Below are 16,800 nucleotides of genomic sequence, written 5' to 3'. Positions count from 1 at the left end.
AGAGGCCCTCAAAGGCACTGAGTCTCAGTTTCCCACAGTGGCAACCTGGGCATTCATGAACTTTATTGGCCTCCTTTGCTTACTTTGCTCAATTTCCCACTAGCCTACCATGCTTTCTGAGAACACTTCTCACATAAACTGCATGTTCAAAAACTCTTGTCTGAGGGATTGCTTCTAAGGAAACCCAAACTAAAACACCTTTTCTTTTGAGTGATGTATTTTGGTGCCCAATCTAACCATTGAATATGGAGTCTTGTTCATAAGGAATAAGAAATGAAAAAGAAAAAGTTGGAAAATTTTCCAGTGTCAGGCTTTCCTATCCTTGAAGCTTACATGGGAAAAAGCAGAAAAGAAATGCCTGGGAAAAAAGATGACAGAATCAGAAATCTCCAAGTTTGGGTGTATCTGTGGAACACAGTTGTGTGGACAATAGAGTCTGGTGAATTAAAAAATGATTCCTGTGATGAGAAAATTAGACTTTCCCAATAATAAAAATAGTTATTCATCATGAATTTTAAAAATCATCACAGGTAATCCTGATGCAAACCCAGGACCAAGACCTACTGCTCTATTCGTCTAGGTTTATTACATTAAAATGTCATTAAGATAGCATTATTTATTGTCTGCTTCTGTGAGCCAGACATTGTGCTACGTCCTTTGCATATGCTATCTCATCTAATTGTGACAACAACTTTTGAGGTAGGAATTGGTTTTTTTTGTTACCTGCGTTTTGCAGATGGTGGGTCTGTGTTGAGAAGTTAAGAAACTTGCCTGAGACTGCAATTCCCTGCTTTGTAACTGAAATTCAGGCTGAAATTTAGCTTCCTGCTTTTCTCAGGCCCAACGTGTTTGTATACTTTCTTTCTTTCTTAGTGAAATTTGCTAAAGGTTGGTCTTGTCAAAGGACAAGTTTTGGTTTTGTTGATTAATTTATAATTTCTTTTAAAATTATTTTTATTTCCTTTCATCTACTTTCCTTGGATCATTTTGTTGTTGTTGTACTTCCTGATTTGAAAGTTGAGTTCCTTTAACTTCAATCTTTTGTGCTAGTAAACTTGTTTATTGGTATTCATTGGCTTTTAAGTACCACTTTGGCTGCATCCCATAAGTTTTGTCATGTAGTGTTCTTGAGTTGTGAACAGTTTGTAATTTTCTTGTATTTCTTATCAAGCTTGGGAGTTATTTGAAAATCTGTTTTCAGATTTTTTTTGTGTGGTTATCTATTTGTTGTAGATTTCTAACTGTATTACATTGTGGTCAGTAAATACTCAATGTAATAACAACTTTTTCTTTTTGGTCTATTAACAGAATAAGGGAGATTCTAGAATTGCCAATGGGTAGAAGGGAATGCTGCACCTGTATTGGCTCCACAGCTTTTACCTAAAATTGAAGAAGCATCAGTTATTCATGTTAAAGAAAGGGAGGGATGGCTGAGGGGGATTATTAGAAAACCAGAATCCTTCTTCCTACCCTCAAGCCAGTCACTGGTGTAGATCATTAAAAAATAATTTTTGGCCAGGTGTGGTGGCTCACATCTGTGGTGGTGGTGGCAGTGCAAATCATGTTCATCTGCATGAAGGGAGAAATGTAACAAGTAGAGTTTGACTGCAGCAATGAATTCATGCTTTAGAGTAATGGGAAATCAGGGTGATTGAGCAGGATAGGACCAGCATGTTCAGGCATTTTAAGTTCAGAGCAAGAACTTTAGTTTCATATGGGAAATAGGAATCACCATTGATGAGGCTTGATGCATGTGTTAAGGGAGTTAATCTAGCAGAGATGGGCCACATGGATTAGAAAGGAGAGAACAGAGTGATAATGAAGATGATGGTATTAGTATAGGGGTGTTTTGAAGGAAGAATTGGCAGGACTTGGGGACTAATTAAATGTGAGGGTTGAGAATAGCAGGGAGACAAAGATGACTCCTTGGTATCCGGTCTGGTGGGCTGGAAGACGGTAATGAAACTCAAGACCCAGGATGGTAGGTCTCAAAGAAAGACCATGAGTTTGGTTTTCGATATGTTAAGATGGAGAATCTGTGAGGGGAAAGGTTTGAAAATCATTGGACTGGAAAGAGAGAGGTGACAAGAAGGTTGCAGAGAAAGCTACAAAAACCAGGGAGAGAATTTTAAGGAAGTCTGTGTGCCTGTGTGTGCACCTGTGTGAATGCATGGGAGGGCAAGAGTTGGTGGGGGAGTTGTCAACTGTGTCAAATACTATTCAGAAATGAGAGCAGGGAGGTTAGACAAAGCACTTGAGATTTAACCTTAAAGAATACAGTTTCGGTTAATGTGATGGTGACATCAGACAATCAGGTTGATCAGGTTGCAAAGATTTAGGGAGAATGGGCAGCAAAGCAGGCGAGGCGATGGGCCTAAAGGGCATAAGTCACATTACTTTGTGTAACTAGCTTGCCCTTTAATTTTCTTGAAAGCTTTAGACAAAGATCTTAGAAGTGAAAGTGGCCGTGGAGAGTGAGGTGCTGGGAGAGGCTGGGAGTTCAGCCTGCAGAGCACCTGCCACAGAAACTGAGGAGGAGTTTCAGGATGTTCAGGTGGAACTCCCTGGGATCACGGCAGGGAACAGAGGGCTGTAGGCCATTGAGAAGTTGGGATAAGAGGAAAAATGTAAGCCACTGAAATCTTCTAGACTGCCAAAAACTGGGTCTTGGCAGTAGCGAAGACCACAAAGGAACCAAGTTGAGCTGAACATGAGGGGAGTAGACTTTAAGTGCTGAGTGGTTGATAAAAGCTGGTGGACTCAGCAGCATCCCATCTTTGGAGAAGATGGAGTAGGAGGGTGAGATAGCCCTACCCCTGTGGAAGCCAGGGATGTAGTGGTTTGGGGGTTTCCGTGGTGATTAGAAGTAACCACTGATGCCTCAACAGTCTCCATTTGTGGGAATTTCTTTCTTGAAAGGCCTTGTTGGCTCATTGAGATTGGGGCAAGAAAAAACTCCTCATTTTGATGGGCCTGAAAGTTTAAACTTCTTTTTTAGGTCAAACTCAGCACGAATGTGAAACTTCATTAGCTGTACCTCAGCTCTGAGAGGAAACCTCACAAGACTCAATATTTATAGCTCAGGAAACTCAGGGCTCTTCCAGAGGGAGTACGTTGGATAATGTCATGTCTCTAGAGGGCTCTGAGGTTTTTAAGAAAGTGGGTCTTCACTCCTTTCCACTGAGCCACTGGGATACACCAGGCCTGTCTGTTATCATGCATGCCGGTGCTTGTTGCAGACAAAAATATGCAGGTCTGAGGGTGGGAGGTCTTGTTTCTTGCTTTTTGTTTTGTTTTTGTTTTTTTTGATGGAGTCTCACCTTGTCACCCAGACTGGAGTACAGTGGCACAATCTTGGCTCACTGCTAACTCTGCCTCCTGGGTTCAAGTGATTCTCCTGCCTCAGCCTCCTGAGTAGGTGGGATTATAGGTGCATACCACCATGCCTGGCTAAGTTTTGTATTTTTAGTAGAGATGGGGTTTCAACATGTTGATCAGGCTGGTCTCGAACTTCTGACCTTATGATCTGCCCGCCTTGGCCTCTCAAAGTACTGGGATTACAGGTGTGAGCTACCGCGCCCAGCCAGATATTGGTTTTACTTCCAGCTCAGTGCACTTAGCCAAGTCATTGATCCTCTCTGCACCTCAGTTTTCCTCATTTGTAATTTAATGGGTGTGGCTATGGTATGGACAAGTAACCTATCAAAGCTTTTTGAGTTAATGTTTGCTGCGAGTCAAGAATGAAGCTGTCGTCACCAAAAGAGGGGAATGAAGCAGCCTGTCTGTTTTGCAGGAGGATCCTGGTGCTGCCTTGGGGTGTGTGGGGTCCAGGCCCAATTCTGCCATTGTTAGTGGCAAGTCACAATTCCCCCGGACCTGTCCGTCCGACTTAAAAATAGATGGTGCAAACTACTGCTTAAAAATACACAGGAAGTACTATGGGGTCTTTGTATACGAGACAAAAAGCACAGAACTTTGGAGCCTGGTGGAATTAGCCCTTTGAGATTTCATGGGACAAGGACCGTGTGAGTCCTGGGAGTGCTTGCATCAGGGGATTGGGTCCATCATTCCCTGTGGAAGGAGGCCCTGGGCTTCTCCAGAGAGGCGTTTTAAGTGTCATTGTGTGACTGGCCCACCAACCACAATAGCTGGGCTAGATGGTGATGCTAAATCAGTAACTTTGGATTTTACTTTTTCATCCAGAGAATTTTTCTGCCAGAAAGACCAAGTACTGAAGTGCTTCATAGATGCAATAGGTAGATGCAGCCTTCAGCAAAAAATTGAAGTGCAGTCTAGAAAACAAAGGGAGAAGTGGTCTTTTATAGAGAAAGTTCCTACTTGGGTTCCCAATCTGATTTGCTTATGCAAATGAAGGATGTAGACTTGCTTAGTTCTGATTGGTTAATGCTGAGTTGTGATTGGTCGTTGTAGGTCACTGATCTACAACCTACTGGTTAGTTCAGATGGTGTAAGCAGGAACAGGCAGCTATAAAAGTACCAAAGTTATGCAAATGTGGTTTTTCTAGGAACTCAGAGTACAGAATAGAGCTTGCCCTATTTTGAATTCAGGTGCAGTTAACCACTCAGAATCCATCTTTTTATTTTATTATTATTATTAATTTTTTATGCATCAACCAAAAAAAGTCCAGGACTGGAAGGATTCACAGCCAAATTCTACCAGAGGTACAAGGAGGAACTGGTACCATTCCTTCTGAAATTTTTCCAATAAATAGAAAAAGAGGAAATCCTCTGTAACTCATTTTATGAGGCCAGCATCATCCTGATACCAAAGACTGGCAGAGACACAACAAAAAAAGAGAATTTTAGACCAATATCCCTGATGAACATCGATCCAAAGTCCTCAATAAAATACTGGCAAACCGAATCCAGCAGCACATCAAAAAGCTTATCCACCATGATCAAGTGGGCTTCTCTTTTTCTATTGATTGGAATAGTTTCAGAAGGAATGGTACCCAGGTGGGAATACAGTAGTGCGTAGTTCACAGCAGCTTTGAACTCCTGGGCTCAAGCAATCATACTGCCTCACCCTTCTGAGCAGCTGGGACTACACACATGCACCACCGTGCCAAGCTCATTTTTAAATTTTTCATAGAGATGGAGTCTCACTATGTTGCCCAGGCTGGTCTTAAACTCCTGGTCTCAAGTGACCAATCCTCCAGCCTTGATCTCCCAAAGCACCAGGATTACAGGCATGAACCACCATGCCCGGCCGGGATCCATTTTGAAGGATTGGATCTTTCAGGGTTCACATGTGCATATGTGGAGGTGGGATGGGGGAGTGTACATATTTAAAGAAGATGCTCTTTATAATCATATCTGTAGAACCTTCCATTTATATGATGGGCTCATTCTAAACATGGGAGAGAAAACTTACTAGATTCTAGTGCCATTCATTTACCACTCTTGTTCTTTCCTCCGCTTTGTAGGCAAACTTCTTTTTTTTTTTTGAGACAGGGATTGGCTCTGTTGCTCAGGCTGGAGTGCAGTGGTGTGATCATGGCTCACTGCAACCTCCACCTGCCAGACTCAAGCCACCCTCCCACCTTAGCCTCCCAAGTAGCTGAGACTACAGGCGTACACCACCATGCCTGGCTAAATTTTTCACTTTTTGTAGAGTTAGTGTTTTGCTTGTTGCCCAGGCTGGTCTCGAACTCCTGAACTTAAGTGATCCTCCCAGCTCAGCCTCCAAAAGTGCTGGCATTACAAGCATGAACCACCATGCCCAGCTGGTAGGCACATTTCTTTTTTTTAAATTTATTTTTATTTTTATTTTTTATTATACTTTAAGTACTAGAGTACAGGTGCACAACGTGCAGGTTTGTTACATATGTATACATGTGCCATGTTGGTATGCTTCACCCATTAACTCTTCATTTACATTAGGTTTATCTCCTAATGTTATCCCTTCCCACTCCCCCCACATCATGACAGGCCCCGGTGTGTGGTGTTCCCCACCCTGTGTCCAAGTGTTCTCATTGTTCAATTCCAACCTATAAGTGAGAACATGCGGTGTTTGTTTTTCTGTCCTTGCGATAGTTTGCTCAGAATGATGGTTTCCAGCTGCATCCATGTCCCTACAAAGGACATGAACTCATCCTTTTTTATGGCTGCATAGTATTCCATGGTATATGTGTGCCATATTTTCTTAATCCAGTCTATCATTGATGGACATTTGGGTTGGTTCCAAGTCTTTGCTATTGTAAATAGTGTCACAATAAACATACATGTGCATATGTCTTTATAGCAGCATGATTTATAATCCTTTGGGTATATACCCAGTAATGGAATGGTTGGGTCAAATGGTATTTCTAGTTCTAGATCCTTGAGGAATCGCCACGCTGTCTTCCCCAATGGTTGAACTAGTTTACAGTCCCACCAACAGTGTAAAAGTGTTCCTATTTCTCCACATCTTCTCTAGCACCTGTTGTTTCCTGACTTTTTAAGATCACCATTCTAACTGGTGTGAGATGGTATCTCATTGTGGTTTTGATTTGCATTTCTCTGAAGACCAGCGATGATGAGCATTTTTTCATGTGTCTGTGGGCTGCATAAATGTCTTCTTTTGAGAAGTGTCTGTTCATATTCTTTGCTCACTTTTTGATGGGGCTGTTTGATTTTTTTCTTGTAAATTTGTTTAAGTTCTTTGTAGATTCTGGATATTAGCCCTTTGTCAGATGGATAGATTGCAAAAAATTTCTCCCATTCTGTAGGTTGCCTGTTCACTCTGATGGTAGTTTCTTTTGCTATGCAGAAGCTCTTTAGTTTAATTAGATCCCATTTGTCAATTTTGGCTTTTGTTGCCATTGCTTTTTGTGTTTTAGACATGAAGTCCTTGCCCATGCCTATGTCCTGAATGGTATTCTTTTAGGGTTTTTATGGTTTTAGGTCTGACATTTAAGTCTTTAATCCATCTTGAATTAATTTTTGTATAAGGTGTAAGGAAGGGATCCAATTTCAGCTTTCTACATATGGCTAGCCAGTTTTCCCAGCACCATTTATTAAACAGGGAATCCTTTCCCCATTTCTTGTTTTTGTCAGGTTTGTCAAAGATCAGACGGTTGTAGATGTGTGGTATTATTTCTGAGGCCTCTGTTCTGTTCCATTGGTTTATATCTCTGTTTTAGTACCAGTACCATGCTGTTTTGGTTACTGTAGCCTTGTAGTATAGTTTGAAGTCAGGTAGCGTGATGCCTCCAGCTTTGTTCTTTTGACTTAGGATTGTCTTGGCAATGCGGGCTCTTTTTTAGTTCTGTGTGAACTTTGAAGTAGCTTTTTCCAGTTCTGTGAAGAAAGTCATTGGTAGCTTGATGGGGATGGCATTGAATCTATAAATTACCCTGGGCAGTATGGCCATTTTCAAGATATTGATTCTTCCTATCCGTGAGCATGGAATGTTCTTCCATTTGTTTGTGTCCTCTTTTATTTCATTGAGCAGTGGTCTGTAATTCTTCTTAAAGAGGTCCTTCACATCGCTTGTAAGTTGGATTCCTAGGTATTTTATTCTCTTTGAAGCAATTGTGAATGGGAGGTCACTCATGATTTGGCTCTCTGTTCGTCTGTTATTGGTGTATAGGAATGCTTGTGATTTTTGCACATTAATTTTGTATCCTGAGACTTTGCTGAAGTTTCTTATCAGCTTAAGGAGATTTTGGGCTGAGATGATGGGGTTTTCTAAATATACAACCATGTCATCTGCAAACAGGGACAACTTGACTCCCTCTTTTCCTAATTGAATACCCTTGATTTCTTTCTCTTGCCTGATTGCCCTAGCCAGAACTTCCAACACTATGTTGAATAGGAGTGGTGAGAGAGGGCATCCCTGTCTTGCACCAGTTTTCAAAGGGAATGTTTCCAGTTTTTGTCCATTCAGTATGATATTGCCTGTGGGTTTGTCATAAATAGCTCTTATTATTTTGAGATACGTTCCATCAATACCGAATTTATTGAGCGTTTTTAGCATGAAGGGCTGTTGAATTTTGTCAAAGGCCTTTTCTGCATCTATTGAGATAATCATGTGGTTTTTGTCTTTGGTTCTGTTTATACGATGGGTTATGTTTATTGATTTGCATATATTGAACCAGCCTTGCATCCCAGGGATGAAGCCCACTTGATCATGGTGGATAAGCTTTTTGATGTGCTGCTGGATCCGGTTTGCCAGTATTTTATTGAGGACTTTTGCATCGATGTTCATCAGGGATATTGGTCTAAAATTCTCTTTTTTTGTTGTGTCTCTGCCAGTCTTTGGTATCAGGATGATGCTGGCCTCATAAAATGAGTTAGGGAGGATTTCCTCTTTTTCTATTGATTGGAATAGTTTCGGAAGGGATGGTACCAGCTCCTCCTTGTGCCTCTGGTAGAATTTGGCTGTGAATCCTTTTGGTCCTGGACTTTTTTTGGTTGGTAGGCTATTAATTATTGCCTTAGTTTCAGAGCCTGTTATTGGTCTATTGAGAGATTCAACTTCTTCCTGGTTTAGTCTTGGGAGGGTTATGTGTCCAGGAATTTATCCATTTCATCTAGATTTTCTAATTTATTTGCATAGAGGTGTTTATAGTATTCTCTGATAGTAGTTTGTATCTCCATGGGATCTGTGGTGAAATCCCCTTTATCATTTTTTATTGCGTCTATTTGATTCTTCTCTCTTTTCTTCTTTATTAGTCTTGCTAGTGGTCTATCAATTTTGTTGATCTTTTCCAAAAACCAGCTCCTGGATTCATTGATTTTTTGAAGGGTTTTTTGTGTCTCTATCTCCTTCAATTCTGCTCTGATCTTAGTTATTTCTTGCCTTCTGCTAGCTTTTGAATGTGTTTGCTCTTGCTTCTATGGTTCTTTTAATTGTGATGTTAGGGTGTCCATTTTAGATCTTTCCTGCTTTCTCTTGTGGGCATTTAGTGCTATAAATTTCCCTCTACACACTGCTTTGAATGTGTTCCAGAAATTCTGGTGTGTTGTGTCTTTGTTCTCATTGGTTTCAAAGAACATCTTTATTTCTGCCTTCACTTCATTATGTACCCAGTAGTAATTCAGGAGCAGGTTGCTCAGTTTCCATGTAGTTGAGCAGTTTTGAGTGAGTTTCTTAATCCTGAGTTCTACTTTGATTGTCCTGTGGTCTGAGAGACAGTTTGTTATAATTTCTGTTCTTGTACATTTGCTGAGGAGTGCTTTACTTCCAACTATGTGTTCAATTTTGGAGTAAGTGTGATGTGGTGCTGAGAAGAATGTATATTCTGTCAATTTGGGGTGGAGAGTTCTGTAGATGTCTATTAGGTCTGCTTGGTGCAGAGCAGAGTTCAATTCCTGGACATCCTTGTTAACTTTCTGTCTCGTGAATCTGTCTAATGTTGACAGTGGAGTGTAAAAGTCTCCCATTATTATTGTGTGGGAGTCTAAATCTCTTTGTAGGTCTTTAAGGACTTGCTTTATGAATCTGGTTGCTCCTGTATTGGCTGCATTTAGGATAGTTATCTCTTCCTGTTGAATTGATCCCTTTACCATTATGTAATGGCCTTCTTTGTCTCTTTTGGTCTTTGTTGGTTTAAAGTCTGTTTTATCAGAGACTAGGATTGCAACCCCTGCTTTTTATTTTTTGTTTTTCATTTGCTTGGTAGATCTTCCTCCATCCATTTATTTTGAGCCTATGTGTGTCTCTGCACATGAGATGGGTCTCCTGAATAGAGCACACTGATGGGTCTTGACTCTTTATCCAATTTGCCAGTCTGTGTCTTTTGATTGGAGCATTTAGCCCATTTACATTTAAGGTTAATATTGTTATGTGTGAATTTGATCTTGTCATTATGATGTTAGCTGGTTATGTTGCTCATTAGTTGATGCAGTTTCTTCCTAGCATTGATGGTCTTTACAATTTGGCATGTTTTTGCAGTGGCTCGTACTGGTTGTTCCTTTCCATGTTTAGTGCTTCCTTCATGAGCTCTTGTAAGGCAGGCCTGGTGGTGACAAAATATCTCAGCATTTGCTTGTCTGTAAAGGATTTTATTTCTCCTTCACTTATGAAGGTTAGTTTGGCTGGATATGAAATTCTGGGTTGAAAATTCTTCTCTTTAAAGAATGTTGAATATTGGCCCCCACTCTCTTCTTGCTTGTAGGGTTTCTGCAGAGAGATCCACTGTTAGTCTGATGGGCTTCCTTTGGTGGGTAACCCAATCTTTCTCTCTGGCTGCCGTTAACATTTTTTCCTTCATTTCAACTTTGGTGAATCTGACAATTATGGGAGTTGCTCTTCTCGAGGAGTATCTTTGTGGCATTCTCTGTATTTCCTGAATTTGAATGTTGGCCTGCCTTGCTAGGTTGGGGAAGTTTTCCTGGATAATATCCTGAAGAGTGTTTTCCAACTTGGTTCCATTCTCCCCATCACTTTCGAGTACACCAATCAGACGTAGATTTGGTCTTTTCACATAGTCCCATATTTCTTGGAGGCTTTGTTCATTTCTTTTTACTCTTTTTTCTCTAAACTTCTCTTCTCACTTCATTTCATTCATTTGATCTTCAATCACTGATCCCCTTTCTTCCAGTTGATCAAATCGGCTACTGAAGCTTGTGCATGCGTTACGTAGTTCTTGTGCCATGGTTTTCAGTTCCATCAAGTGATTTAAGGTCTTTTCTATGCTGTTTATTCTAGTTAGCATTTGTCCAGTCTTTTTTCAAGGTTTTTAGCTTCTTTGCAACAGGTTCCAACATCTTCCTTTAGCTCAGAGAAGTTTGTTATTACCAATCTTCTGAAGCCTTCTTCTCTCAACTCATCATAGTCACTCTCCGTCCAGCTTTGTTCTGTTGCTGGCGAGGAGCTGCATTCCTTGGAGGAGAAGAGGTGCTCTGATTTTTAGAATATTCAGCTTTTCTGCTCTGGTTTCTCCCCATCTTTGTGGTTTTATCTACCTTTGGTCTTTGATGATGGTGATGTGTACAGATAGGGTTTTGGTGTGGATGTCCTTTCTGTTTGTTAGTTTTCCTTCTAACAGTCAGGACCCTCAGCTTCAGGTTTGTTGGAGTTTGCTGGAGGTCCACTCTAGGCCCTGTTTTCCTGGGTATCACCAGCAGAGGCTGCAGAACTGCAAATATTGCAGAACGGCAAATGTTGCTCCCTGATTGTTCCTCTGGAAGCTTCATCTCATAGGGGCACCCGGCCATATGAGGTGTTAATCGGCCCCTACTGGGAGATGCCTCCCAGTTAGGCTACTCGGGGGTCAGGGACTCACTTGAGGAGGCAGTCTTTCTGTTCTCAGATCTCAAACTCCATGCTGGGAGAACCACTACTCTCTTCAAAGCTGTCAGACAGGGACATTTAAGTCTGGAGAAGTTTCTGCTGCCTTTTGTTCAACTATTCCCTGCCCCCACAGGTGGAGTCTAAAGAGGCAGGCAGGCCTCCTTGAGCTGCAGTGGGCTCCACCCAGCTTGAGCTTCTCAGCTGCTTTGTTTACCTACTTAAGCCTCAGCAATGGTGGGTGCCTCTCCCCAGCCTCACTGCCACCTTGCAGTTTGATCCCAAACTGCTGTGCTAGCAGTGAGCAAGGCTCTGTGGGCGTGGGACCCTCCAAGCCAGGCACGGGATATAATCTCCTGGTGTGCCATTTGCTAAGCTGTTAGAAAAGTGCAGTATTAGGGTGGGAGTGACCCGATTTTCCAGGTCCCGTCTGTCATGGCTTACCTTGATTAGGAAAGGGAATTCCCTAACCCCTTGTGCTTCCTGGGTCAGGTGATGTCTCACCCTGCTTTGGCTCATGGTCCGTGGGCTGCACCCATTGTCCTGCACCCACTGTCCGACAAGCCTCAGTGAGATGAACCTGGTGCCTGAGTTGGAAATGCAGAAATCACCTGTCTTCAGTGTCGCTCACGGTGGGAGCTGTAGACTGGAGCTGTTCCTATTCGGCCATCTTGGAACCTCTGACACACTTCTTAAAAGCTTGGCTCTGCTCCCTTTGGCAGCACACATACTAAAATTGGAACGATACAGAGAAGATTAGCATGGTCCCTGTGCAAGGATGACATGCAAATTCATGAAGTGTTCCATATTTTTCCCTAGAAGAAAACCTAGGCAATACCATTCAGGACATAGGTATGGGCAAAGACTTTGTGATGAAAATACCAAAAGCAATGGTAACAGAAGCCAAAATTGACTAATGGAATTTAATTAAACTAAAGAGCTTCTGCACAGCAAAAGAAACTGTCATCAGAGTGAACAGATAGCCTACAGAATTGGAGAAATTTTTTTGCAATTTACCCATCTGACAAAGGTCTAATATCCAGAATTTACAGGAAACTTTAACAAATTTACAAGAAAAAAACAACCCCATCGAAAAGTGAGCAAAGGATATAAACAGACACTCCTCAAAGACATTTATGCAGCCAACAAGCATATGTAAAAAAGCTCAACATCACTGATCATTAGAGAAATGCAAATCAAAACCACAATAAGATATAATCTCATGCGAGTCAGAATGGTGATTACTAAAAAGTCAAGAAACCATAAATGCTGCTGAGGCTGTGGAGAAATAGGAATACTTTTACACTGTTGGTGGGAATGTAAATTACTTCAACCATTGTGGAAGACAGTATAGCGGTTCCTCAAGGACCTAGAACCAGAAGTACCATTTGATCCAGCAATCCCATTACTAGGTATCTACCTGAAAGAATATAAATCATTCTACTATAAAGACACATGCACACATATGTTTACTGCAGCACTATTTACAATTGCAAAGTCGTGGAACCAACCCAAATGCCCATCAATGATAGACTGGATAAAGAAAATGTGGTACATATATACCACCATGGAATACTATGTAGCCATAAAAATGAATGAGATCATATCCTTTGCAGGGACATGGATGGAGCTGGAAGTCATCACCCTCAGCAAACTAACGCAGGAACAGAAAACCAAACACTGCATCTTCTCACTCATAAGTGGGAGTTGAACAATAATACATGGACACAGGGAGGGGAACAACACACCAGGCCCTGTTGTGGGGTGGAGGACAAGGGGAGGGAACTTAGAGGATGGGTCAATAGGTGCAGCAAACCACCATGGCACACATATACCTATGTAACAAACCTGCACGTTCTGCACATGTATCCCAGAACTTGAAGTAAAAAAAAAAAAAAAAAAAAAAAAAAAAAAGCTTGCCCATATTTGCTGTTTCTAGTTCTTTACCCTGCTTTCATATCTTACCTCTCCTGGCTTCTACCCCCATCACTCCACAGAAACGCTTCTTGCTAAAGTCTCCATGTAGCCACTGAATAGTATTGCTCAAAAACTACCCCAGGCTCTTGTTCCTGTTTCACCTTATGCTCTCTCCCTGGGTAATTTCTCTTTTACCCTGGCTTTGCTAACCCTCTAACTGCAGATGACACGCAGACTTGAACCCCAGCATGCCCACCTCTTGGGGTCAGAATGGCTTTCTGTTTCCAGTGCTAGTCCCCCATGGAAGCCATGAAACATACATGATTCTCTGTGTGTGTGTGTGTGTGTGTGTGTGACAGAGAGAGAGAGAGAGACGGAGAGACACAGAGAGAGAGAGAGAGAGAGAGAGAGACAGAGAGACAGAGAGAGAGAGAGAGAGAGAGGATCTCACATCTCACTCTGTGGCCCGGGCCAGAGTGCAGTGTTGCCATAATGGCTCAGTGCAGCCTCAACCTTCCGAGCTCAAGTGATCCTCCCGCCTTAGCTTCCTGAATTGCTGGGACTACACCTGGCTAATTGAAAAAAAAATTTTTTTTGGTAGAGACTGGGTTTTACTAAGATGCCCAGGCTGGTATTGATCTCCTGCCTCACCCTTTCAAAGTTTTGGGATTACAGGCATGCACCATTGCACCTCGCCCATGTACAAGATTCTTTTTAAAAAATTAAATGATCTCTCTTTTCTAGTCAAGCTAGCAAAATTGAGATGATACTTTTAATCAAGATAATCCAATCTGTTATGTTAGGAAAAAGCTTGGCCCCACTCTGAAATAGACTATGTTCTAGTTGGAAAGGCAAAATATATGGTATGTGAAAGAAGCCATACCATATAGTTGTATACTATGTGGTATGTGGTATACAACCTGTGTGAGAATATACAGAAGAGGAGAGGCCATGAGCAATATATGACATTCAGTTACTTAACTGAATCTGATGAAATGAGGTGCTAGAGTCCTTCCCATTACACAAAGATATCTCTTAAAAAGAGGACCCAGCATTCTGTAGTATTCTATCAGAAATTAACACCATCGCCAGCTCTCATCAAAATGACACATGAACAGCACATCTGAAAGCTATTTAGCAGAACCACTCAATATTATATGTGAGATTTGAAGATGGCCACTTTGAAATTGCCCCTTTTAATCACAGACTGGAAGCAGCAAGATGTAGGAAAAATTATTCTTGCCTCAAATTAATTAGGATTCTCTCTGGTTGAAAGCTTTTTCAATGAATGAAAAGGAAAAATAATTAATGCTGCATAAAAGGTGGTGATGAAAGAGGGCAATGTATGGATGCAATGACTATTTAAACCACTCGAAGTTTGCGAAGCCTTGGAGGATTTCTTTGGGGATGCTGGTCATGGCGACCCACTCAGGAAGAGAATTCTTTTTACTCCTAGGCTAGTGGCTGTGGGGACCTGTTAGAAAGAGAAGAAGCGCTATGGTAGTCACAGATTTGAATTTGTTCAATGATAGATTCTGTAAAAGAAGTCTGGCCCAGGGCAAACCTGAACCAATGGAAGCTTCCTTCTCAGTCTACTATGTCTGGTTTTCAGCTACCTTTCTGTTAACGCTGGGGTCCTGGTCTCACTGTGGAATCTTATTCAGACCTAGCTGAGCCCCTAATCCTTCCTGTAAACCTTTGTCCTTCATCACATGCATCTGTTGAATGTCCCATCTCCTCAAGGCCTTCCTCATTCCTGATTGTCTGTTATGTGCTTTCTCTGGGCAAACTGGTTTTTATTTGAATGACGACCTTCTGCAGGCAACAATGCAACCCAAAGGAGTAGCCTACAGGAAGTTTTAGACACCTGACAAGCATGGCCCCAGTAATCACAGATGTCCAGTGTTGGGAGAGGAGTGTTGGCCTTGGCTTCTTCATCTATAAAGGACAGATCATGACATCTACTTCTCAATGTTGAAAAGATAAGAGAGAATAGATGTCAGCCCAGTGCCTGAAACAAAGTAGAATCTTCCTAGATATGAATTGTTGTGATTGTATAGATCATATACTCTGCCTATGGGAATATCATTCTTTTAATAAAAAAGGCTTTAGATTTGGTTGAATAAGCAGTAGTGATGGGAAGATAACTAGTTCTACACCAGACAGTCATACACAGGCCTGCTCAGTGGTTGCACATCTGTGTTGGCACTGCCCAAAGACAGTCCCAGGAACATATCTGCATGTTCCAGCGGAAGGAGTAATTGCTGATTCAGGAGTTAGGATGGCTGGTTCTAGGTGATACCACCTAAATTGTCTGTCTGATCTAGGGTAAATTATGTTTCCTGTGAGAATTAAATAAGCAATTATATATGTGAAAACATATTATATAAGAAACTATATATGTGAGAATTAAACAAGCAACTATATATGTGAAAGCCTTTGAAGAGTATAAAGCGCTGTATGAGAGTTGGATATCACCACCGGTTGGCCTCACAGTATCTTGAGGGAGGCCAAACATGTTCCAATGTGCTCAAGTTCACAAAAGGCCTGGAAAGTACAAGGGAAGGGAGATCACATGGGTTGTCTGGGAAGATGTTGAGATCTTGTCTTTATGAGGTTTTGCAGAGACTATTTTTCAGACCTGAGTTATGTAACTAGAGTCCCTCTTCCTACAGACACTCCCATTTTCATAAGGAAGTTTCATGAAGCTGCCTCTCTTGCATCAGGGAGGGGAAGCACTTCGTTTTCCTTTCCCATCCTTAGAAAGGATGTGCTTCTCCTAACACTAACCCCTTCTTACAGTTCAATGATTTTTCAATAGTGATTGGAGGTGATAGGGATGTTTTTAAAATGATGCCTGTCAGCTCTGGAAGAAGGATCCCAACTGCCAGAGGTTTTCTCAGCTAAGAATGTTGAGGAAGAAGGAACTCAACTGCTCCTTTTCTGAGCTAAGAATGTTGACTATTTTAACACATTTTGTCTTCAGTGTTAGATCTTCACTGGAATTCTGAGGCAACAGGAGAGACTCTGCCCCATCTTCAGTCACGTTGCTCTGCCACCAGGTTTTGGGACAGCATGTTTAGAAGTGGGAAGACTGATGACAATGTTCACATTTGTTTCACCAGAGGAGCTCAGGGATATATTATAACTATATGTGCATCACACAGTGGCCTGGCTCAACATCAGCCAATGCCGAAGGGGAGGGTAGACTGATGGACAGATATCACTGGAGTACTTTTTTGCTTAGCTTTTGTTGTATAATTTAACTAGTATTTAGTGGGTGCCTGTTATATGCATAGCATCGAGCTGGGCTCTGGGGTGGGAATCAGGGGCTAAAGGTACATGATGACCTTCAAGAGATGGCAGTCCATTGGAGAAAGCAGTCATGCAAATAACCAGAATACCAGACAGGATGGAAGACGTGCAAAACTTGCATAAGAACTCCAGTGCTGTGGAAGTGCAGAGGGAGGAACAATTAATCCAGATGGCAATCAGGGATGGCTCCAGGAAGAGGAGACATTTGAGCTGGCCTTGAAGGATAAATTAGGTGGGAAAGATAGAGCAGATGGGAAGTATTTACTGCATACATGGACGAGAAAACCTGGTCCAGACTAACAGTGTAACTTGGAGCAGATGGGGTGGGG

At 41.7% G+C, this 16,800-nt stretch overlaps 1 non-coding gene across 1 annotated transcript; it reads left to right on the top strand.

The window, feature by feature from the left end:
• The first annotated feature begins 11,945 nt into the window (after nt 1-11,945).
• Nucleotides 11,946-12,052, top strand: LOC116271574. The gene has a single exon (XR_004180187.1). It is a non-coding gene; the product is annotated as a U6 spliceosomal RNA (small nuclear RNA).
• The last annotated feature ends 4,748 nt before the right edge of the window (nt 12,053-16,800 follow it).

The sequence above is a fragment of the Papio anubis genome, chromosome 19 (assembly GCF_008728515.1).
Source record: "Papio anubis isolate 15944 chromosome 19, Panubis1.0, whole genome shotgun sequence".
NCBI classification, from domain to species: domain Eukaryota; kingdom Metazoa; phylum Chordata; class Mammalia; order Primates; family Cercopithecidae; genus Papio; species Papio anubis.
Note: the sequence above shows the minus strand (reverse complement) of the source record. Positions and strands in the feature narration are given on the sequence as shown.